The sequence below is a fragment of the Tupaia chinensis genome, unplaced genomic scaffold (assembly GCF_000334495.1).
Source record: "Tupaia chinensis unplaced genomic scaffold, TupChi_1.0 Scaffold000152_1, whole genome shotgun sequence".
Classification (NCBI taxonomy): Eukaryota; Metazoa; Chordata; class Mammalia; order Scandentia; family Tupaiidae; genus Tupaia; species Tupaia belangeri.
This window is the reverse complement of record NW_006159623.1, coordinates 748491-754146: the sequence shown is the minus strand read 5'-3', so window position 1 is coordinate 754146 and position 5656 is coordinate 748491.

Genomic DNA, 5656 nt, shown 5'->3' with positions numbered 1-5656 from the left:
AGCGCACACGCCCTATAGCGAAAATCTCTCAAAAAAAAAAAAAAAATCCCAAGAAGAGAATAGAGAAGGGATTATGGCATGGCCATCCCCTATGTGGGGAGATGATTTCTCACTTTCCCTCTCTCTCTCTCTCTCTCTCTCTCTCTCTCGTGAGTGCACATGCCCTATAGAAAAAAAAAAACTTTAAAAAATAATAAAATAAAAAGGTTAGTCCCCACATAAAGTACTTGGCACCTAGTAAATGTTTAGTAAGTGTTTGCTGGACAAGAACATGCGTCAAGGAATGAGGGAGTTGGCTAAAAGACACCAACCACACTAGTCTTACTCTGAGGACAGAACTCTGGCCACTTTTTGTTTGTTCTCAAATTCATTCCTGGGGCCAGTACCATAACACATCAGTTAAAGGAGCCAGAGCAAACAGCTGACTACAGTTAGAATCCAGCCCCAGTGCTAGAAAACCACATTGGGTGTGTGTGTGTGTGCATGCCCCAGACTCCTGACCAGGGGGAGGGATGGAGGAAAACAGGATTGTAGTATGACCATGCCACTTGGAGGCCTCTCCTTCCCTGGCGAGCACATGTGCACTCCAGCATAAACACACACACACGGAGTAAGTAAATAAAAATAAAATCCATCCCCAGAGGTCCTGGGAAGAGCCATGCCTACCTGCTGTCGATCTCTCTAAGCAGGTCACCTTGCCTCAGGAATGGTGGCTTTAACTTCCTGCATTCTGACTGTGACATCGCATCACACGATCACTGGTAAATGCCATTCTCTGTGTAAAGATTAAGCTTAAACCTTCCTTTCGGCTGACACCAAGTTTTAAACAAAGCCTTGCCCTTTGCACCAGAAATGAACTAAAGAATTTTTAAATCTGCTGATGACCTGGAAGCTCCCGTTTCAAGGGCCAAACTTTCTTGGGCCAAACCAATGGATAACCTCCTTGTATTGATTTAAAACTTCAATGGTGGGACCAGTAGATGGCATAACGGCTATGTCACTGGACTCCCATGTAGTCGACCACGGTTCAAGTCCCAGACCTGGTGGCTTAAAACTCACGCCGGGCGCGTGTGCGTGCGTGCCCAAGATCCCGAGAGGAGAATGGAGGAGAAGGGCTTGCGGCGTGACCATCCCCCCTGGGGGGTGATTTCTTGCTTTCTGTCTCTCTGTCTCTCTCTGTCTTTCTGGTGAACGCACACGCCTATGGCAAAAACCTCCCCCCTCCAAAAGAAAAAAAAACAACTTTGACTATAACTTCTGCAGCTTCTTTCTGGAACATATAAAAGATCTGCTGTGACCCAGCCACATAGGAAGCAATTTCTCAAGATTTCTTGAGACCATGTTTCTCTGCATCACAGTTACTCTTACTGACTTACAATAAACCCTCTTCAATATTACACAGTTTGGTTTTCTCATGTGACTGGTATGCAGTTGCCAACGTGTGCCCCTTATTCTCATGCCCTCAACTGTAAAAAAAATAAGCAAATCTACTTGTAGCTGATAGTACTCCCCCTTTTAAGAATTATTTATTTTATTTATTATTATTATTTTTAAATTTGCTATAGGGCATGTGCTCTCAGGAAAAAAAGAGAGAGAGAAAGAATGTAAGAAAGCAAGCTGCCAGGTCCAGGAATCGAACTATGATAGGCCATGTGGGAGTCCAGCACCTTAACCACCATGCCATCTGCTGGCCCTCCCCCTTTTTAAAAGAGCAACAGAATTAAAGGAAATGTGATGACTAAGTGAGATATTTCAAGGCCTTTATAAGAAAAATGCTATTTCCTTTTTATTTCCCCAGAGGGTACATGAGCTCACCAGAGACAGTGAGACAGAGGAAGAGAGAGAAAACCCCTTCCACTGGGGTCTGGTTACACCATAATTCCTTCTCTTTCATTCCCCCATCCTGTCGGGAGGTTGGGGAGGCACATGTACCCAGTGTGCTTCTCAGGCCGCTGGGACCAGGAGTTGAACCATGTGGTCAGCCATGTAGATGTGGTTCCTTTAACCACCAGGCCCTGGGGCCAGCCCAAGTGGTGCTGTTTTCTGAAAAGAGAATTTATGTTAGACCAGAAGCCTAGTCCTCAGGTGAGTTCAAAGTGCTCTTTATTTTGTGGTTTTATTTTTTTACTTACAAGTTAAATTATTATTTTAGACATTTTTCTTTTGGAGAGGTTTTCGCTATAGGGCGCGTGCGCTCACCAGACAGAGAGAGAGAGAGACATAGAGACAGAAAGTGAAAAATCACTCCTCAGGGGGGATGGTCACGCCGCAATCCCTTCTCCATTCTCCTCTCGGGATCTTGGGCACGCACGCATACATGCCCGGAGTGAGTTTTAAGCCACTGGGTCCTGGACGTAAACTGCGGTTGACTATGTGGGAGTCCAGCGACATAGCCATTACGCTAACTGCTGGTTCCCAATTTTAGACATTTTTTTTTTTTTTTTGCCATAGGTTGCGTGTGCTTGTCAGAGAGAGAGAAGCAGCAACAGTGAGAGGGAAAGTGACAAATCACCTCCTGGGGGGATGGAGGGATGGCCACACTTCAATCCCTTCTCCTCCATTCTCCTCCTGGGATCTTGGGCACGCATGCGCACACACCCAGTGTGATTTTCAAGCCATTGGGTCCAGGACCCAAACCCTGGTCAGCCATGTGGGAATCCAGCGATGTAACCACCACACCACCTGCTTGGCCCTGAGTTAAATTATTTTTTATTTGCTGAAGAGCACATGTGCTCACCAAAGAGACAGAGAAAGGCAGAAAGAGAATACCTTCAATGGTTCATGATCATTCCACAATCCCTTCGGCATTTCTCCATCCTGTTGGAGTCTGGGGCACGCAAGCACATGCACCTGGTGTGTTTTTCCAGCATCAAGGCTAAGATTCCAACCATGTAGCATGTGGGAACTGACTCCCTTAACTACGGAGCCTCCGAGCCAGCCAGATGTGAACTTTTCTCCAATGTATAAAAATGTCATTCTTGGAACCAGCAGTTAGCGTAATGGCTGTGTCGCTGGACTCCCACATAGTCGACCATGGTTCACATCCCGGACCTGGTGGCTTAAACTCACGCTGAGCACATGTGCGTGCGTGCCCAACATCCCGAGAGGAGGATGAGGAGAAGGGATTGCGGTGTGGCCATCCTCCCCCGGGGGCAGGGGGGGTGATTTCTCACTTTCTATCTCTCTGTCTCTCTCTGTCTGTCTGGTAAGTGCACACACCCTATAGCAAAAACCTCTCCAAAAAAAAAAAAAGTAAAAAAAAATGTATGTATCATTCTTTTTCTCTCTGGCTGGAAGTCCAGAGTTCATTGTTAGCCCAGACCAAAAATCTACAATGAAGATTCATCTTTATAATGAGGATGTTGGCATGTTAACTTCTGGCGATGCTGTAGGCAAAGCTTCATCATCAACCACCATGCATTTTCCAGCTACTTTCCTAGAAGAAAACAGCCACAGCTCGTTCAAAAGCTCAACATACGTAAACAAGGACGATCTTACCAAGATTAACTCATTAACTCTGAAATTAATGCCTTTAAGGCACCCAATAGCAAAATGCTGCCCAAGCACCCAATGAGGTAAGTGGAATCGTAGTGACAGAATAGTCCTTTCCTTCGGCTTGTTAGAGCAATCCAAGGGAGATAGTGAACCTGTTATAGTTTGGCCTCACAACACAAAATTTCGTAATTTGGAATTTAGTGTTTAATGAAGGGAAGAAAGTAGGAAAACTAACATTTGCAAAACCCAGGAAAATAAATATTTGTAACACTAGGGGTCAGCAGGTGGAGTGGAGGTTAGGGTGGCTGGATCCCACGTGGCTGTCTGTGCAGTTCGAGTCCTAGATCTTGAAGAACACACCAGGCATGTGTGCATGCATACCCAAAATCCCAAGAGGAGAGTGGAGGAGAAGGGATTATGGCATGACCATCCCCACTGGGGAATGATTTCTCACTTTTTCTCTCGTCCCTTCAAGTTTATGCACTCAACAGCAAAAGCGGAAAACTCCCCAAAACAGTAACACCAAAGCACAGACAGCTCTTTAGACACATGCGTGGGTAGATTGAGGTTCAGCATTCAGAATCAGGTGTGGCGTGAAGTCCAGCAAGCATCCCAGCACACGCTTCCGGGCTCCTTCTACGCCTTTCACTCCAGTAAACATTCATTGCAGGTGTGCGCTGTGCTAACACTGAAGTGGCAAAAGTGAGGGGAAACACTAAGAAAGTTAAAGAATGCTCTCAGTCCACAAGAAGATTTGGACAGGGACCACCAGGTGATGTGAAGTTTAAGGCACTGGACTCCCACATGGCCAACCACAGTCTGAGTCCCAGATCCGGTGACTTGCTTTCTCACTTTCCCTTCCTCTCTCTCTCTCTCTCTCTCTGGTCGAATTAGAAAATAATAATAATTGGGGGGCTGGCAGATGGGATGGTGGTTAAGGTGTTGGACTCCCACATGGCTGATCACAGTTAGAGTCCCAGATCTGGCAGCTTGCTTTCTCACCTTGTCTTTCTCTCTCTGGTCAAATTAAAAATGAATAATAACAAACAAAATTAAATAAACAATTCTTTATTTATTTAATTTTTTTGGAGAGGTTTTTCACTGTAGGGCGCGTGCACTCACCAGATAGACAGAGAGAGACATAGAGACAGAAAGCGAGAAATTACCCCCTAGGGGGGATGGTCACACCGCAATCCCCTCTCCTCCATTCTCCTCTTGGGATCTTGGGCACGCACGCACACGCGCCCAGCGTGAGTTTTAAGCCACCGGGTCCGGGACATGAACCACGGTCAACTACGTGGGAGTCCAACGACATAGCCATTACGCTAACTGCTGGTTCCCTAAACAATTCTTTAAAGTAATAATAATAGTAAATAAAATGAAATAAACCATTCTAAAACGAGGAAGATTTGTACAGGCAGAATAGTGATATAAAGCACATCACATCCCACGGAAAGGGGCATTATTTCCAATATGGACTGGAGTCTGGGTGACTGGGAGGACAGCTCGTGGTCGTATTACAAAGGGTGGAAAAACAAGAGCTGAACCCGGACAATAGGCTGCCTTGGGGGACTGGGGGGAAGCGCAAGGTGTGAGTGCAAGCATGTGGGGAGGGGTGGTGGCATGAGTGGCATATGTAGGAAGACGTCACTCACCCATCCTGTCACTGTCTGGGACACTGTACTAATGAGGATTTACTGGGGTTGGATATCGATGGTCTTTGTATTAACATTATGGCTTGGGTATTTGGATCATTAATTTTTAGTAAAATACAAACGACATTTGGCCAGCAGATGGCATGGAGGCTAAGGCACCTGGATCCCACATGGCCAACTATGTGGTTTGAGTCCTGGACCCAGCTGCTCGAGGGTCATTCTGGGCACATGTGCATGCATGCCCAAAGGCCTGAGAGGAGAAAGAAGATAGTGTGATGTCAATCACGTTGGGGGTGATTTCTCACTATTCCTCTCTGGCAAGCACACATACCCAATGGAAAACTAAAACAAAGAGGGACCAGCAGTTAGCGTAATGGCTATGTCGCTGAACTCCCATGTAGGCGGCTGCGGTTCGAGTCCCAGACCTGATGGTTTAAACTCATGCCGGGTGTCCGTGCATGCCCAAGATCCCGAGAGGAGAATGGAGGAGAAGGGATTGTGGTGTG